Consider the following 18,889-nt stretch of genomic DNA (forward strand, 5'->3'; position numbering starts at 1 on the left):
TGGAGAGCATCCGGACCCGCTGACTTGAACGCGTCCAGCGTTCAAAACTGTCCACATGGTGCGGGACAGCGGGGTTCACCCCCACTGGCAGCAGCAGTGAGTCCTGGGGTTTTGTCAGGTTTTTTTTCTTAAAGAGACGGAGCTGGCCTGTGCGGGGCACCCATGAGGGGGCTGAGGGGGCAGGGGGTTCAAGGGCTTGTGCAGAGCCCCCCATACAGTGTGGGGGGGCAGTGGGGATTTTCCCCTGCCCGGCAGCACCTGCTGAGCTGGGACTTTTTTTCCCTCAAGTGCTGGGAGCTGGGGAGGGCAAGGGCAGCCATTGCTGGGCTGGGAGAGGAGTGGGGGTGGGCCTGGCCTGGCTGATTTGGAGATTCTGCTGCTGCCAAATCTCTGAATCAAAATCAGCTGAATGGAATCAGGACAGTGATTCGAATCACTGAATTGAATCGCTGCCCCCCGAATCGGCTGAATCCGAATCCCAAGTGAATACTAGCCGCTTTAAACTGGCCTACCCTTTACTGTAGGCTGGACCTAACACGCATTATAAATTGTACATTTAAGTTGGCGTGGTCACTTCAGGATTACAGCAGTATAAATGAGAGCAAAGTCTTTGCCATGCCAAGATGCTGCAGCTTTGTATAAGAGAGGGCACGGCAGGGAAACCCTGGTTTGGTGGTGGCAAGGATGTTATGGAGGCAGCTGGTATTGGTAAGTAACTCATGGAAAGTATTGTCCTGAATAGGGGGAAGAGAGGCTAGGAGAGGACCAGAGAGTCAGAGCCAGAAGGGGTTAGCAAGGTAGGGAAGGTTCTCAATAAATTGGCATTGGAGCCTGTGGAGGGGAGATATCTCTACACTTAAGTGCTGAGCACCATAGTAGAGCTCCAGTGAGCAGCACTACGAGCCCATTTTTCCTCATAGGCAGGTCAGCTCTCCCTGGGTCCACCTGCAAGCACCTGGTAGGTGAAGATGCGGAGTCTGCAGTGGCAGAGCTGCCTTTCAAATTCATCATGAAAATGTTCAAGCTTTTTGCCTTTAATTTTGAATAAAAGGGAAAACATCATCCAGAGATGCTGACAACTCCTGGGAGGTGGTTCAGAAGTGTGCCAGATAATACAGGGATCTGAAGTAAATATATAGGCTGTTGTTTTGACTGAATGAAAACACATCCATTAAGTTGCTGAGTTATTCATTTTTCTGGAGAGTAAAGCTAGCATATATGAAAGGGCAAGAAGGAGGTCCGCTGTGAGTGTGAGTGATGGTACCCGCTGGTGCAGCAGAAAAATGTTCCTGAGCTCCATTCTTGGTAGGGACAAAGGGAAAGATCTAGTTTAAGAAGATATGCAAAGTGGAAAAGGCCTTGATGCCTGTGCCTAGGATTGGGGATTTGTAGGTTCCAAAAGGCACTCTCGCTCTTTAAACTGAGGTCCTGGCTGACTAAAATTATTCTGAGCTAGCATGGCATTGCCTAGCCCATGGGAAATTCTACTGAATAGCCCTAAGGGTCTGTTAAAAAGAAGAGCTTCCCACTCCACCACTGCCTTGCAGGACAGGGTAAATTTTAAAGTGCTAGGAATGCAGAGGAAAACGGTCGCTGTGCCGGCGTGGTCAGGGGTAGTGAACAGGTGGACCCTGATCAAAAAGAATTGTGGAAAGTCTCTGATTGAAGTCTTGCTCCTCAGAAAACATTGATGTTGTAGATTTTGATACTTTAACTCATGAGACTGCACATCTTAAGGTAATGATGCACTCATCCCAACCATAAACCCAGGTTCTTGGCAGTGTGTCCACAGACCAGAAGCGAGAGAAACAGTGTCATGAGACGGAGCTGAGGGATGCGTGGAGAGAATTCACTTGCTGTTGGATAAACATGAAGCTGGTGAAAGATCACAATGTGTGCCATAATACATTAGAATATTTTTCATACATGCTGGCTCTTTTCCCCTCTTCAGCTTTCTTTGTTCTTATTATTACTCCTTAGAGAAGGAAGGATGTTTATGTGCTGGATACACAAAGGTCTATTGTGAAGAGTTTGATTTGATTCTCTACATATTTTGCCAGGACTGGTCAGCACTTTCTTACCTATCACGACTTAACTAGACTGGAGTGACATTTATCTTTGGTGAAATACATGCTGATAGATGCAGTTTTAGAGAGAGTGAAATAACTTGTGAACTCTGGTTGAATCTGGTAAATGGTTTCTGCTGAAAAAACCCCCACAAGAAAATGTCAAAACAGTTCCTTTGGATCATTTCAAAATGAAATGTTTCTATTTTTCATTTTAAAATAACATTTTTGTTCCTTTTGAAAATCAGCAAGCTTTAATTTAAACAGGGAAGGGATGTTTGAAAACCAAAGCAAAATGTTTTGGTTAACTACAATTGAAATATTTCCCTGTTTTATTCCAACAAGAAGAAAATAAAACAAAAACAAAGTTGTTTTGGGTTCATATGAAATACTTTTTAAATATTCCATTTGGCTCATAAATCAGAAAATATGTTAATGGCACTTAACAATCTCTTGGACAGGGATCCTATGTCTTCTTTTCTAACTGCTGCATACTAACTCTAGGTAACCCTCTTCTCAGTGATCCACATAGTTGATCTTTCTGTCCATATACTGCTCCTGAGGCTGGAGCAGATCTCCTATAAATGTCAATGGGAGTTGCATGCATGATGTGAAGAGTCCTTGGGTCATTCTTTCTATCATCCAGACCTGAACTTTGGAAGAATTGAGGAGGAGACTGCCTGCACCCAGAGAAACCTTCCTGGGTTTGACACTTATCCCACTGCATGCTAGTGCTGGAGTCAGGGATTTTAGTTAGTGCTCATATGGTACATACATGGATGACAATGCTCATGGTTAGATACCTCATATTGAGTGTCAATGCCTTGATTTAAGGTGCCTCCTGTAATTAAGGGCATTAAGCAAGCAGAGTGGAGCCTACTGTGTGTTGCTGAGAGTGGGAATTTTGCCCCCATTAATTTTCTGCTTCAAGCTAGTTCCTATTAAAAAGTAACCTCCAACTGGATATATTGTTAGGCTAAAGATCAAGCACTGCCCAACTTTCTTTCAGTTACTTCTTGTGTCTCTTCAGAATCTAATTTCTCATTCACTCCCTTGGGAAGTGACAGAGTTAATGCTGCCAAAGCTAATTATTCCCCCAGACAGAAAACATGAGATAAAATATTAACCTTTTTCTTTAAACAGAGTTCTAGTTAATTAGCTCCACTTCTGTGACACATTCACCTAGAGATAAAGTGCATCTCTAGAAATCTTTTTGAGAGGGAATGATCTTTATACATCTCCTGTCAAGAGAGGGGGAAAAAAAATCCCTGAATTTAACAAAAGAGTGTGACCTGTCACTGGCTTTACCCTAAGGATGAACTGCTTCACTGCAAGGTGAGCAGCATTTGGGCATTGTTACTGCTGAGAAGTCCCTTCATTAGGGAAGCTGGCAGATTGAAGAAGACACTGATTAGCTAAGTGGCAGCTGCCCTCTTGTAAACCACCAGGCATGCTGAAAACAGGGATTTGACAAGTACGTTCAGCTTTGCAGGGCAAAATTGTCATATAGTTTGCAAATTTCTCTCAGAGGAAAGCAATGATTTGAAAATATATATATTAGGAGAAAATATTTCTTGAAGTTCAAGAAAGTTTTTTAAACCCCCGTTTTTTAAAGGAAAGATGAAGAAGTTCTATTTATGGGATCTTGGAACACCAGTGAGCTAACCCATTACAGCTCTGAAGGAGTCAGGGAGGGAGGGAAGACCGGTAGGGTGGATGTTTCAGCCCTTCTGCCTGTAATGTGTCACAGACCTCAAATCAGAGAAGTCTGGGTCTGTGGAATGTCAGCCACACTGCCATCACTCATTCCAGTGAGGTAAGAAGAAAACATAGATTTGAAAATTTAATTTTAGTTCAAACCACCAAATAACAATTTGGACTTGCAAATTGAAAAAAAAATGCCTTGGACTGAATGACTGAGCAAATGATTTTTTTTTACTTGAAACAAAATGTTTGATTTATATTTCAAGCAATTTAAAAACATTTTAAAGGTTTTTGTTTTTTTAAATAAAGTTAAAAGATGTGTCCCAATGAAATTCCATTTCAATTTTCAACGAATCAAAACATTTCAGTTAGAAAATGTGGAAATGAAATGTTTTGAATTCTTCAGATTTCCTCCTCTCAAAGAAAAAAAACCCTGAAAAATATGGGACCAAATGTTTCAGTGTTGCTGAATCTACATATTTCACCAAAAAAGTTACAGTTGAAAATTTCATCCAGCTCTAGTGATAATTGCCTAAGGGAAGGACTGACAGCCTGTAAGAATGATTAAAGCCTAAGGCCATTGCTCACAAACAGATTGCATCCATGCCAATAATGGACTGCCATTCAAAAGACCGCTTCCAGCCATCTACTCCGAGGGAAGAATGCTTTGTTTCTTAAAGAACAGCATTGCTTCCCAAAAGGTGCAGTATTATTTTGGAAACCAGCTTCAAAGAAACACAATTCTCTGAAGATGTTCCAGCCAGCTCTGCGGACTCTGGTAATGCAGTTGAATTTAATAGGCATTGTCATAGTTCTAATTTAAATAGCTGTGCCTACAGGAAAAAGACGGGTCTTCTTAAGAAGAACAAGAGGTTACCTCCATGGAATCAGAGTGCTGGTATCATTCAATAATTTGTTCAGCTGGAATTAATTACAAAGAAACAGCCGTGTTCCTTGGAGAAACCCAGTCAATGTAAGGATGTATATCAGTGTATTAGTAACTGACAATCCAAATAACCCTGTTCACACCATTCATAAACTCTCCCACTCTAGATCTTACCATAAAGGAGCCAAGTGCCTCAAGGTAAGAGTAACATTTATACCAGTTCCACTGTTTTGACTGTCCCCAGGGCTGGAAACAGGCATGGGCGACCTGGGTAGCCACCCAGACAGAAAGGGGGCCCAAAAGTGGTAATTTTAAAGTTATTATTAGCATTATCTATGGGGAAGCGGGGCCCGATACTAAAAGTTTGCCCGGGGCTGCCAGGAGTCTAGGTGACTGTCCCAGACAGTGGGGTACAAAAAGCAGCGGCCTTAATCTTCTGCTTGGAATTCTGCTTACATTCTTTCCTCAAACAGCAAAAAGGGATTTCTTTTTTAGATAAGACAAAGCATTTTTCCCTGGCTGCCCTTTCTACAGAGCAGAAGGACAGGCACGGCATTAACTAAACTGTATTGATGCCTTCTGATTATGTCACAGAATGTCTATTGCTTTTATCACTAAATGCTGGAGAGTTCTGTTGGTATTATTGATCATTCTTTCTTAGAATTACTCTGTGCCTTTGACTGCTTTAATGTATTGATCCCTTCTTATTATGTGTCTTCGATTATTTTGATAACTTGCCTCAAATAATTCTGATGGGCTAAGGTTGTTTACTTAACTCTTGCTTTTGTCTTAGTATTTCTGTTGACCAATGGTTTTGCCTCGACTGAAATCAAACTTGACTATTAGTAAATAGTTGAAATAATTCCTTGAGCCACACTACTATTGATAAATAAATCTATGAAACACTTTCTTCCTTTAAACTTTCATTTGGTATTTTTCAAGGGAAAAATACCTGGCACTGCAATACCAATATGCCCTGCAGGTACAGGCAAAGATGGCCCTAGGCAATATTTTTGAACAACTGGATTGAATATTAGCCTTGAATGTTGGAAACCACTATAAGTTTAGAGATTTGAGTCAGAGCCTGTGAGTTTGTTTCACTCTGCTTGCAACAAGGGGGTGATATAGATGAGGATTTCCTCCAATTTAACCTAAGTTGTGGAATGACATAATCTTTAAGTTTCTTAAGTGGAATTTCAAAGGCTTCCTAGCATCTAAAATCCTGAGAAAAGGGTCATTGGTTTTCCAGAAAAAGGGTAACAGTTGGAGGCACACGACCAGTTTTCTCTTAGTTTCACCATATGAAGTACGCTAGGGCTAGGGACAGACATTACACATAAACCGGTTTTAGTGATCGGAAACTAGTTTAAACCTGTAACAGAACAGATGTTCAGTGCACATAAACCAGTTTGAAACTGGTTTGAGATAAATCTGGTTAAATGTAGTATCAGGCTTAACTGATTTGGGTCAAACAAGTTTATGCAATGCCTGTCCCAGACCCCTTCCTGGTTTAAGTTAAACCAGAGTCCCACATCATCCCAGATGCTTTGCTGGGTGGGGCTTTGCTTTCTGTTTCAGTCTGGCCCCTCCCCTCTTCTCCCTGGCTCCAGCTCTCACAGAGACATCAGGCACAGCAGTGTCTGCTGGATATCCTCCTGCTCACCCTCGCCTCACACAACTCCCTGCTCAAACAGGGATTCTCTCCTCTGCTGTCCCTTACACAGACACCTCTCAGCAGTTGCTAGTTTACCACATGCTGTCTACAGTCCATGGTGTGGGAGACAGGACAAAAGCAGACAGAACAGTGTCAGCTTAGGGCTTTTTAGAGCTAATCAACATGTAGCTGGTAATGTCCCTCCATTCCTTCCTTGGAAAAAGTTGTGTAAGAGCTTGAACTAATGAGAGATCCTTTTGTTTTGTTGATGGGCTGATAAATGCTAACAACTCTCTGTTTTACTGTGTAACTGAATGCTTTGTTAGCAACTCCATGCTGGCTCCCTCCTGGTGGTGGTGGTGGGGAGAACTCCTCCCTAATCAGAGCATCCTGCGGGGCCTGGCCATGACCCACCTCAGCTCAGCACTGTGAAGGGAGGGCTGCTCCGGCACCCCCTGACTTCTAGCCTGAGCCACTGCAGGCATGTGCCTGTATTTCTGGAATGAAAAGGGAATGTCTATCCACCTCCAAATCAGTTCAAGCTTTGCAGGTTAGTCTAACCTGCAAAGATTGAATCAATTTGGACTCAGGCTTTTTGAATGTCTGTCCCGAGGCTAAAGGCAATGCTCTTACTTCAAATTTGTACCAGTGGAACTGACATGTTTGATTTTGTCAACATTTTTGATCCTATTGAAAACAAGGAAGGGATTCTTTTTTTCTTTTTCCAACTCTGAAAAAAATATGGGGAAAGGAAATCAGACAAAACAGACCCCAAATCTGTGTGAAGGGACCTGGAAACCTGAATTATTCATGAGCTACATTGAAAAGACATACAGTCTGGTTAATCTTGTCTTTAAATGCAGCCCTGCTATTCTCTCCTTCAGTTTTAATAGGCATCCTCCCCCTTCCCCTTTCCAAATACAAAAATTGTGTGATTTTTTTAATAAATTATAAATGCATCATCTGACAAGTCTCAGGGTTCACAAGCAGCACATCACATAGAGGGTTTTTTTCCCCCTCCTACTTTCTTTCCTTTTTTCAAATTTAGCTGTTTGATTAATTTTTTAGATATCCATCTGAGAGAGAGAGAGAGGAGAATACTATTCATGCTCTCTCTATAACAGCACACCTCCCATTTCTGACATTTTGCTTTAGAAATTTCCCAAGTATTAGAAAGTTCCCCTTTCATGTCGCATACTGTTTTGAGCACTAACCCTTGTGTAGTTCAGCTATGGGGTTCAGGGCCTCTTGTAGTACTGTAGGTTCTATGTTGTGTTTTCTCTGTTGTATGGTACTGTATCAACTATGGTCTTTGCACATAGTACCATTTGTGCTATGTGAAATCAGAGTTAGAAATGGCCTGCCAAATCATCTCCTGGCTTGGGTCAGATTGTTTCCTACAGCTCATTTTCTAGTATTTTGTAAGTCTTATGCAGTGGGGCTCCTTTTCTCTTCATTCTATAGCTCAATGGGTATTGCCATCAGGGACCTCTTCCTAATATCCTTATTTTCCTTTTCTCATTTTTATCCAATTATATGTCATTAAGCTCTGCTATATAATTTATCTCCATCCTTAATGTTAACAGCCTTCAAATGTCTCTAGACTGTTATCCTGTATCTTCTCACCCCCACCCAGGCTCTTCCTACCCACACAGTCATCTATCAGACTAGCCATGCATAGTTAGCTGGTTTAATCTTTCTCACTCCTTCAAACCTAAATTGTGCCTGTTGCTCTTATTTGAACTGCTGCTGATTTGTCAGTATCCTTCTGGTCATGCAGTACCCATAAGGGTATATAACATACCAGGTGTAGCCACATTATGGTTTAAATCCTTTTTCATAGTCATGGAGAACTGCATTTTTCCTCACTTATGCACAGTTTGGTATTCTGTTTCCCCCTGCAGTGAAATAGGATTGTCCTGCATGTGTACACATTGGAAGTAAAATGACAAATGAAGAGGACCCTCCCATGTTCTTGACCACTAGTCTAATAGTTAGGGCACTTGCCTGGGTAGAAGAGATCCAAGTTCTAGATGCTCCTGCCCCTTTCTCTCTTAAGCAAAGTGCTCTGAACATTGGGCTATATACTAGGTATTGTCCAATCCATGCACTAGTCCTTGTCTTGAAGTTGGCTCACTGCACCTTATATTCAATATTTAATGGATAAAATGACTAATAATACTGGGAAATTTTATTTCCCGGTGGGAGCAGGGGCCCAGGCTAGGATCTAAGGCAACATCTGTCTCTCTGAGCTACAAATCTCCTAGCTGTTACCTTCCTCTTGGCCCCACAGATCTCCCTCTCTTGGCATGTCTGTGGACCAACTTTTGGAGGAGTCTTGAGTTATACTTGACCTGGTTTTTGGAAGATTTTGCTGGGAAGCAGGTTCAAGCTCTGTATGGGAGGTGGGGGGGCTAGAACCTGTGTCTTCTTCCCAGGCAAGTGCCCCAACCAGTAGGGTATTGAGCTAAAAGTTGGGAGAGGGGTCCTAGTTGGAGCTAGACAGATGCCCAGCTGGAGTGTAGCCCTGCTAGGGATGCTTGGTAGGGCTGTGCAAAATTTCACTGGGTGTATCATTTTGAAGCTGTTTCAATGCGTTTTGAGCTCAAAACAATGAAATTGAAATGAAACAAAATCCTTCGAAACAGCTTTGAAATGAAACAAGGGCACTCAAAATGTTTTGAAAGTTTTGAAATGTTTTGAGTTTTGATGTCGGGCTTACTTGGCTTCAGCGCTGGTCCCAGCTGGCAGCAGCAGCCTCCTGTAATCCAGAGCAGATCAGAGGCCATGCCTCCCGGGACAGTTCTGGCATATCTCCTAGTCCTTCCAGGGGTACAAGCCCCTGGATCTGCACGCCGGATGACAGCATGCTTTTGCTGCCAACTGGAGCCAGCGGCAGTGCCAGTCTTCCTGGTGCTAGGGCTGTGGGGGCTGTGCCAGATTCCTCCCAGGGGTGTGGGCCCCCGATTTGCCTGCCAGATCACAGGAGGCTGCTTCTGCTGCCTGGGGCCAGTGGCAGTACCAGTCTTCCTGGCACTGGGTGCGGGCTGCGCCTAATGCCGGTCCCAGGCAGCAGGAGCAGCCTTCTGTCATCCAGCAGATAGATCAGGGGCCTGCACCTCTGGGAGGGCTGCAGGGCTCTGTCAGACTCCTCCCAGGGGTGTGGGCAGGCCCCAGACCTGCCTGCCAGATCACAGGAGGCTGCTCCTGCCACCTGGGACCAGCACTGGGTGCATCCCACACCCCAGTTAGCCTTGTAATGTGAAACAGGATTTAGCCCCCTAGCTATACAGAGGGAGGAAATACTGTCATCCTGCTCCATTATGTTTTGCCTTTGGGTATGTAGGCCAAAATTTCATAGGCCTTCTCTAGTGTCATATTGTATTGCTATTTGATGTCTGATTAGCTATCCATTGTCCATCTCTTCTAGAAGTTCTGCTTTCTAGGTTCCCTAATGATATTAAGAATCTCTCTTTCAGAGAGCGTTTCCATCTCTGGGCCCCCAGTGTCCTTTGCTGTTTCACTGTCCTGTGAAGAATTGGCATCTTCTCCCAACTTAGCATTATCCATGTATTTTATGACCAGTGCCTTTTATATCATACAGTGATGACATGTAATCATTGCCAACCTTAGGGAATTTAATTAAGTACCATAAAAATGAGAGCTAGGTCTGTATCCTACTACATCTCTTGACCCATTCAGTTCATTTGATACCTTGCAGCTGTAGTTCCTATAAATTACCTGCTAGGCTCACTGAACTTTGTCTCTGCTTCTAGTTACACCCTTGCGTGAGACAGATTTCCAGCCCCAATGCCCCAAATCCATGGGGACTTCCAGTGAGTCCTGTGAGCCTCATCTATCAGCCAAAAAAGGAGCAAATGAGTGAAAGCAGCCAAAGCAAATGAGTGAAAGCAGCTCAGCCTTATTGGTGGCTAAACCTTTTTTGTTTCAAAGGCCTGCTTTGACAAGCCTGTTAAGGCAGGTCAGCAAACTGTGCTTGACTTTGAACACAAGTCTTGCTATTAGCTGGATAACTGCTAATAGCCAGCCTGCTATACAGCGCCACATGCCAATCAGTGCTTTGCAGCTGTTATGTGTTGACACTATAGATTTACTGCAGGGCAATGTGTGGCCTTACAGAAACACCAGGCAAGCAAACTGAAGTACATAACGAAATGGGATTCTCTGATTCTCTGTGATACTTTTCTTATGCCATGTCTTTGCACAGGTGTTTTGTGAAAGGCTGAACTTCATGTTAGCCCACCTCACATAAACTTATCTACAGTCTTTCTCTTCCTCTTTTCCCAGTTGGTTCTCACCCTTTTTTGGAACATGACTGTGTGTTACAACAGGCAGAGAGTTTGGGACCCCATGCTTCTCTTGTAAAGAAAGGAAGGCGGAGGCAAATACCTAGACCTATTCATGACCCCGTGGGTGAAAACCTGTGGTCTCACTTACCTAGTCTGTGGTTCAGAAGGACTCTGAATTCATTTTAATTTGGGCAGCACTGAGCTAATTGGCACTCTGGATAATTCCTTTATTGGAGTGGGGGGTCTGTTTTCCATATTGACTAGAGTGTGTTTTTTGTGTGGAGTCAAGTGTTTAGGCCAGTGGTTCTTAACTTTTTTGGACTCAAGGCATCCTTCATTAGACACAAGGCATCCCTTGGAAATTGCCAGCTCTTAATTTTCACTTGATTTTTGACTACAGAAAAGTAATAGAACATTCCTTCTGTTCCAAAAAACTCTGAAAGATCCCAGCAGCTCAAAATGTTTTCAGCACTGTGGCTTCTTATTTGAAACCTCTTGGTTCATTTTGTGAATCATATGCAGGTATTTATATATTTAACATTGCTAATGTTAAGCTACCCTTAAAAGGACCCCAGGGTGCTACACTATCCTGGTTGAGAATCACTGGTTTAAGCATTGTTTCCAGCTTTGCCTAGCTTTTTTCTTAGCAGATTACTATAAATCTTTTTGAATAGTGAACAATATCAAGCAATTCCCTCTCTCCAGCTACAAATGGTGTATGTGGCAGAACCTGAACAGATTGAGAGTGGGTCTCAGAAGATGAAATTTTCTCATGAAATCATGGCGCCTCTATGCAACCAACCAATATGTGTGTCAGGAGAAGCAAACCATGGATCATCTCCTGAGATGCCATGTAACACCACAATACACTCCACAAGATCTGGAAACACCAACACCATAAGCAGTGGCCTGTGCAGAATCTTGGGAACAGACCATATAGAAAGATAGGATTAGAGAGATGACAAAGAAGTCTTCCCTGTCTTTGAAATGGCAGGACATTTGCAGTGTTCTCATCTTCCCTGCTTCTACCATGCTATAAGGTCATCTTGGCATTTCAGATATTGTGCCTTGCGGTTGTGTGCAAGTTTCTGAACTGCTGATTTTGGGGACTCTTCGGTTAAATGATTACTTGCAAATGCAAGGGACTGAACTAAATGATCCAGAAGGCCCTATCCAGTCCTTTGTCCCTGTAGCTGCTTTGCATGCAGAGATAATTTGTCATGTGTGTCATATTTGTACTGCATTGCAGAGTAATGTATGAAAACTGGTACCTGAACTATCTATTCCTTGAAGTGTCCAAATCGAGACTGAATGTCTCTTTGGAAGATGCACTTTATTCAGACATAGGTCACTGGACTCAATGGTGGGCTAAGTAGGTAAAATATGAAGGCCAGTGACATACAGGGAGGTCAGACTAGATGATCTAATGGTCCATTCCAGCCTCAAAATCAATGAATTTCTTAATTTGTGAATTAATTGGAAAATGATCCCTAAAGTCCAGCACACCTAGTCAGGCCTTGCTGTCTTTACAGAATTCTCATGGAAGTCATATATCTTAATTGCTGACAGATTTGGGTTGTGTCAGAGAGATGGAAAATGGCTTTACTTTTCAAAGCAGGGGTCCTAACAACTTCTCCCAAGTGATGTGAAAACAGTTGTCCTGCAGGCCTAGGTGAATCTGTCAAGTTCAGCACTTGTTTGGCAGTGGAGTTGGTGCTTCAGTCTTCTCCTGTCCCCATACCAGGTGGCTTGCATGCTTGCTATAATGCAGAGAGACAGGTAATTATTTCAGGCTGAGGGTTGCTTACTGAGTTTTGGCAAGCTGTCAAGGGCCTCATGGGTAGCTCTGCCCCTTGACAGGCGCCTCGCCCCCCTGGTCACCATCTTGGGACTGGAAGTCCTGCCCCCTAACCCCTGATCTTTGCCACCAGAAGTCCTTCCCCTTGCCCCCAGAAGTACTCCTTTCAGCAAGGGGATTTGCCATCTCAGAACTAGAAAAATACCAAATTATATTCTAAAAAGCAAACATCTAAAACAAAATATTTTTCTCCTGGTTTACATGTGTTTGTGTAGTGTACACAGAGGTGATTGTATATAGTAGCTTAAAATGAAGTCTTCCTCTTGTATATGGTGCGGAGGCTGTATTTTGCCCACCCCTGCTATAATGAGTGTGGAGTTTGACACAACTTAAACTTGCTGATGAGACAGCAGTTTTCAGTGTCACCTGAAGCATTTTGATGTCTGTTCCCCGATGTAGTCAAGATCCTGAATAGATCAGGATAGTGTAGTTGAGATCCTGGACCTAGGACCAGCTGCTGCAATAAATGAGCTTAAACCTGTGAGACTAGAGAAGAATGCACTAGTTCTCAGAAAAATAAGAAAATCCCTTTATCCTTGTTTCTGAGACTTTTCACATTTTTAGGAATGACTTGGCACCAGTCTTTTTTATATGGTTATGAGATGTCCATCAAAGTTCCATTCACCTAATTCACTCTCTTTCTTACCACTGGGCCTCTACTGATTTGGAAATCACAGATGCCTCCATAATACAAAAGCTGGCATTGTCCCTGGAGTACAGTGGAAGAGTGCCTAAGGCATTTTGTTACAGCTCTAAAGACATAAGTCTGAACCTTTCTCTGAACACACACCTGGGTTAGAAAGTAAAAAATGGCCAGATGTGATGGTGGCTGGCTGCATCATTTCTTTATATGTCATCGGCTACAGAAACTGGTATGCCTTAACATGCTTGCCCACTGACGTTGTTGTTCTTACTATGATAGAGTGGTGCAACAGTGAGAGTGACTGGCTGGCATATAGTAGGGTTGGAGTTCAGGATTTATAAAGCTTCTCCCTGTCAGGCTTCATTGGGCACTCAGATTGCACAGGGTGCAGAGGGCCCCCTTGCTGCCTTGATGGACCAATACAGCCTAGAAGCTGTTCAAAGGTCTCTAGCCAGGCTGCAACAATTTTGTTTAGACAGGGAGCTTTTAGCTTAGCTGGGAGCTGTATTTTTTCCTGAAGTTGCTGGGGAATTGTTTAATTTAAGGGCACCTATACACATGCCAGGTGTCTGTTCTGATGCATGCTAATTGGCACACATTGGAGCAGACTCAATTAATCATGCTAATTAACGTACTTCAGTGGCCTCAGCATCATGTCTATTCAGCATCCTTACACTTCCAAATGGTGGCAGGGGCGGTTGAACTAAAGCTTATCGAACAAGCTTTAGTTCAAGTGCCCCTGCTGCCATTTTGAAGCACAGGGCACTGAATACATGTGATGCTGTGGGTGCTTTAATTAGAGCAGCTCTTGAAGCTGCTCTAATTACAGCACACCCCCTCCACCCTGGAGCATGTGTATAGACTCCCTAAGTTATTTCATTTCCTATAGGAGCTAAAATGATAAATATATTTCTTTTTTGAAATCTTTTTCTCAAGACACTTTTTTGCACTTCTGAATCATTATCTGAGTCTACAGTTCACAACTCACACCCATTAAACTTCCATGTGACATTTGGGCTAGGGACAAAAATTGTACACAAACTGGCATAAGTGATTGGAAACCAGTTCAAACCTCTAACACAACAGCAATTCAGTGTACTTTCAAAATGGCCAAAATGAGTCAGGGCTGGTCTCCATGGAAACCCTGGCCGCGTGCTGTTACAGCCTCACTGCTCTTGGGATCTCCGTGAAAACTGGCCACAGGCAGCCAGATACACCATTTTGCTCACCCCTGGTCTAGCACCTCCCAGCTTTTGGCCTGGGCCACTTCATGCATGTGGCTGCATTTCTAGAATCAAAAGTGAATGTCTGCTTAGCAGTTCAATCTACGCATCTTAAGACTAACCTTTGAAGACTGAATCAATTCAGCCCCTGGCTTTTTGACTGCCTGTACTTAGCCTTACAGGCCAGGTACAGACATTACACTTTTACCAGTATAACTGATTGGAAACTGGTCTGTACCCATAACACAACAGAAGTTTGGCATGTGCAGACTGGTTTAAAAATGGTAGAACCCTGTCTAAGATTTGCCTCCCTCTCTGTCCCTCCAAAGGGCAAATGTGTGTTCTGTTCACTACTGATTTAAACTATGCCGTATACAGAAAACCACTTAACTTAGCCCGATTCCTCCTTAGGCCTTTTAAGCCTAACTGTACCTAGCCACAGTGTCTCTGCTGATAAGCTTATCTGGCTTGGAGGTGCTCACCCGAATCCCAGCCCTACCCCATTTTAGAGTTTGGCCATCAGTAGCTGAGAATCTGTGATACTAATATATAGCACTTTCTCGGGCAGTGCCATTTGTGTTTCAGGTTAGCATGAGATGGAGAACTTAGTTTTAAGTGGGAGAGCAAAGCTGAGCCAGTCTGTTTTAAACAAATGTCTTTTCCCTTATTTCTGATGGGGAGGTGGAGGAAGGGAGCTGAAAAATGGTGTCGTTCTGCAGAGGAGGCCAGCTGTTCAGAATGAATATGCAGAGAATGCTTTGTAAGTCACTATTCAGGTGAGGGAGAGTTAGGACTATGTGGAGAATGTTAAAAATTCAAAGCAGAGCTACTGGCAAGTGAGCGTTGTTGAAGCAGAAAAGAATAATGAGCAGGAACATAGCGAGTGGGGGTTGGGGAAGAAGGGGAAGGATAATCATCTCTTAAAGAAAGTTAACAAGGCACAAGGGAGAGAAAGAGGTAGGCCTCCTTTTTTGCTACGAATGTGCAGAAGCATGGGAAACATGGTGTTCCCATTGAAAACTGCTGATGGGGAAAATGGGGGAAGAAGAAGTCAGGAGGAAAATGCACACTGGCTGACACTGGAAGCTGACTGGAATAGTGAAATACCAGCTGATGGGCTAAAAAGTATGCTCTGCCTCTTCTGTCTCCCATGAATGTTGGCACCAGCATGGTCAAGAGTCTTACTGATGCTTCCAATATAAGACTTTGTCTTTTAAGTCGAAATAGAGGCAGTGGGCAGGGGCAATTATGTTACATAGATGGTCCCAAGTCAAGAAGTCTGGATACAGATTTCAGCTGCCCTGAATTTTGGAGTCTTGTTTTGGCTCTGTTGAAAAGATAAAAGCCATTCTGCAAAATGTGAACAACCCAGGGTTTTGGTTTGATGCCATCTCTGTTTTTACACAGTGGTTGGGTAACTCAAATGAGAGTTGCTTTAAACATTAGTACCTCTGTTGCCCACCCTCCTCCCCCACATACACTGTGGTACTGGCTGTCTTTACACACGGGTTATTAACTGCAGAAGGCTATCTAGGAGACTACTCAAAAGTTACACTGCTCTTACTTGAGAATACAGTTAAAACCAAGTAATCTGGAAGAGGTCATGGGCAAAGAGCATTTGGACCAGGAGGGAGTTACTGCCTTTGCACTGGAATTGACCTAATACGCTCCATACCAAGACATGGTCCTTCCAGGCCATTGCTGAGCCACCCCCAACAAGAGCCACCAGGAGGAGGAGGTGGCTATTGATGTGGGCTGAGCCATCTGTCTGCTGATAAAATAAGCTCTTCATTCTCTGGTCTAGGGTTGTCAATCTTGCATTGCTTACATTGGCAATTAACTATATTTAGTTATGTAAGGGACTGGAAATCCAGGTATGCAGCAGTCAGCTTCACTGTAAAAAAGACTTCTACAGGTGTGTAGGGAGCTCATGGGGGGTGTTGCCTGGTATCCTGGTTGCCTGGTATATCCAAATAACCTTGGAGCTGACATGGAGATTAGTTTATTCAAAAGTATCCTTCAAAGTGAATAATTCTTCAGATGAGGAGCTTCAAGCCAGAATTGTTCAAAGGCTTGGAATTTGGGGCATTGTGCCCTTTGCTTTTTACATGTCAGTAATATGAAGAAAAGGATATAGCAGGATTAGATCTCAAACAACCCTATTGAATAGATGGAAGCAAGTATGTAGGCCCTGATTGTTGATCTGACTAGTATTTGATGGCATCCAAAACACATTCAGCATCACTACAGGGTTCACAGATTATTTAAGGGGATACTGCCTTACAGGGTTGACCTCTGCTCATCTGCTCCCTTTCTCCTCATCTGGCAAAGAGTACATAACAATGTACTAAAAGTTACTATAGTTGTAATCATTGTAGGAGAGCCATGGGATTCAGAAGACTTGTGCATTTTGTCCTGAAAGAAGATAGGTGGTCAGTGTAGGCTGGGTGCCTCAACAAATTAGGTGTTCATATGCTAGTGAATTCAGTGGGACTTGAGTGCCTAATGTGTTGTTTGAGAATTCAGAGATTTTACTTTTGGGAGGGAGTTCTTAAACTGTAGGACAACCACAGAGAATGTGCTGGCTCCTCTTATTCCAAATGTCACTCTTATAGCAAACAGACCCATTATATACAGTAGAATTTGGCTGCAAAAAGTGGCATGACCCCGGAGGTCTCCTGGACCCAGCTCATAAAGGCCTTGAAGATAAGGTTGAGAGACTTGAATGAAAACTGTTAATTAGTGGTGACTAGAGCATTTAGTTGGAAGGAAAACTGGACAAGAATCAGAATTTCCATTTCCTGGGAAACTTTGTGATTTCAAAATGGCAGTCTTTCTGTTTCTAAATTGTTTCATTCTGAGTCAGGTTGAAAACAAACAAATGAAAAATTAAGTTTCATATAATAGAAGTTTTATATATATTGATTTCTGTGTGTGTGTGTGTATGTATGTGTGTGTGTGTGTGTGTATATATATATATATATCATTCAAAGTATTTCTTATTGATAAAAAGTTTTGTTTCAATATCAACTTTAATTTTTTTTAATGAAAAGTTATTTCAAACTGAAAAATCAATTCCCTCTGCCAGTAATAATGAAACAGACTGTTCTGATGTGATGAAAATGCTTCCTTTTGATTTCCCCCCCCCCAATTATGTGAAAATTAACACATTTCCACAAAATGTTTCCATTTTAATGAAATGGCATTTACCAGCAGAAAAGGTGTTGCACTGAAAATTTTCCACCATTTCTGCTTGGAAGTCATCTTTATTTCTGTAATGAGGGTTTGCACAAGATGGGATGCACAACTGAGTGATAAAAGGACAGAGCTGAAAATCAGGAGACATGATCTGTTTCATTCTGATCAGCCTTGGTTGAGACCTGTGAACATTTCTATACCATGCCAAACCATGCTTGTGAGTACAGTCATGAAAAGAGGCTCTGCCCACTTGCTTCTTCTCCACACAAACCAAAAGATGCAAAAATGATAGGTAGGTGCTTTTTGATGTATGCCCAGAATGTGTTCAGCTCTGCTTTCTATCTTGGGCATGCTCATGTTTTGTAGTTATGTGACTTTTTTTTTTGTCAGCTGGTTGGTGTGAAGCAGAAACAAGCTGATGGAGTGTGGATTTATGGTAGTCTTCCCTGGTATAGGTAGGATAGGCATGTCCTTAAAACTGCCTTGAATCTTCCTTATGACCTGGGGTCTGGGTTTTCTATTTGCAGTGGAAAAATGCAGATTTTTCCTTTAAAGTGTCATTCTTTAAAGCTCTCCTTTAAAGGATAAAATCACAGATTTTCTTCTTTAAAGGAGAAAAACCCAGGAAACCATGGGTTTTGCCTTGAAGGCTGGCAGAGTTCCAGCCTGCAAGGGGCTGCTTGGGGCTGGGGGGAGCGGGACTCAGGGAGCAGGAGACACCACGTGCATGTGTGCATGCACATCCATGTGGTAGCCAGGCAGGGTGGTGGAGAGCTGCTCCCTACAGGTAAGTCTATGGGGGTGGGGGAGGAAGGGGCACAGGTGATGTGGTGGGAGGCATGGGGGAACAGGTGACATACAGGTGTGGGGGCACATGCCCTTCCAGATTTCTGTACCCATAGTAGAATGTGGGGTGAAGGGCTGCAGCCAGGCTGGACCTGCTTCTGTGGCCTAGTGGGACCTGGAACAGGAAAGAGCACCACTGCAGTTGTGTCCCCTGCTGCTCTTGGGCAGGTAGGGGGCACCTCACCTTGGCAGCCATGGCAGCGCTGTGCTTTCTGCCACATCAGGTCCTGCCTACCGGGCCATGGAGGCATTCTTTGCCCAACGCTGGTCCGGCCCAGCTACAGCCCTGCACCCTGCTGTGGGTGCAGAAATCTAGGAGGGGACATGGCCCCCTTGATGCAACACCTGTGCCCTCACCTTCCACACACAGCTATTCCTTCCTCACACACTGGAGGTTGGGGACAGCGGATCAGGAGTGAGGGGCACCAGCAGGGCTGGGGAGCTGTGGGTCAGGAGTGAGAGGCATTGGCAGGGCCAGGGATTTGTGGGCTAGGAGGGAGG

General features: G+C 43.4%; 1 protein-coding gene and 1 long non-coding RNA gene across 3 annotated transcripts in view; one reads left to right on the forward strand and one right to left on the reverse strand.

Moving 5' to 3' along the window:
• GALNT14 (polypeptide N-acetylgalactosaminyltransferase 14) overlaps positions 1-18,889 on the forward strand; it is a 256,819-nt gene that overhangs the window by 143,174 nt on the left and 94,756 nt on the right. The window lies entirely within an intron of this gene.
• Positions 114-11,170, reverse strand: LOC109304453. The gene is made up of 3 exons (XR_002099394.1): positions 11,093-11,170; positions 9,893-9,898; positions 114-127 (listed from the first exon to the last, which is right to left on the reverse strand). It is a non-coding gene; the product is annotated as an uncharacterized LOC109304453 (long non-coding RNA).

Source organism: Gavialis gangeticus, unplaced genomic scaffold (assembly GCF_001723915.1).
Source record: "Gavialis gangeticus isolate Ggan-Ray unplaced genomic scaffold, GavGan_comp1, whole genome shotgun sequence".
Classification (NCBI taxonomy): domain Eukaryota; kingdom Metazoa; phylum Chordata; order Crocodylia; family Gavialidae; genus Gavialis; species Gavialis gangeticus.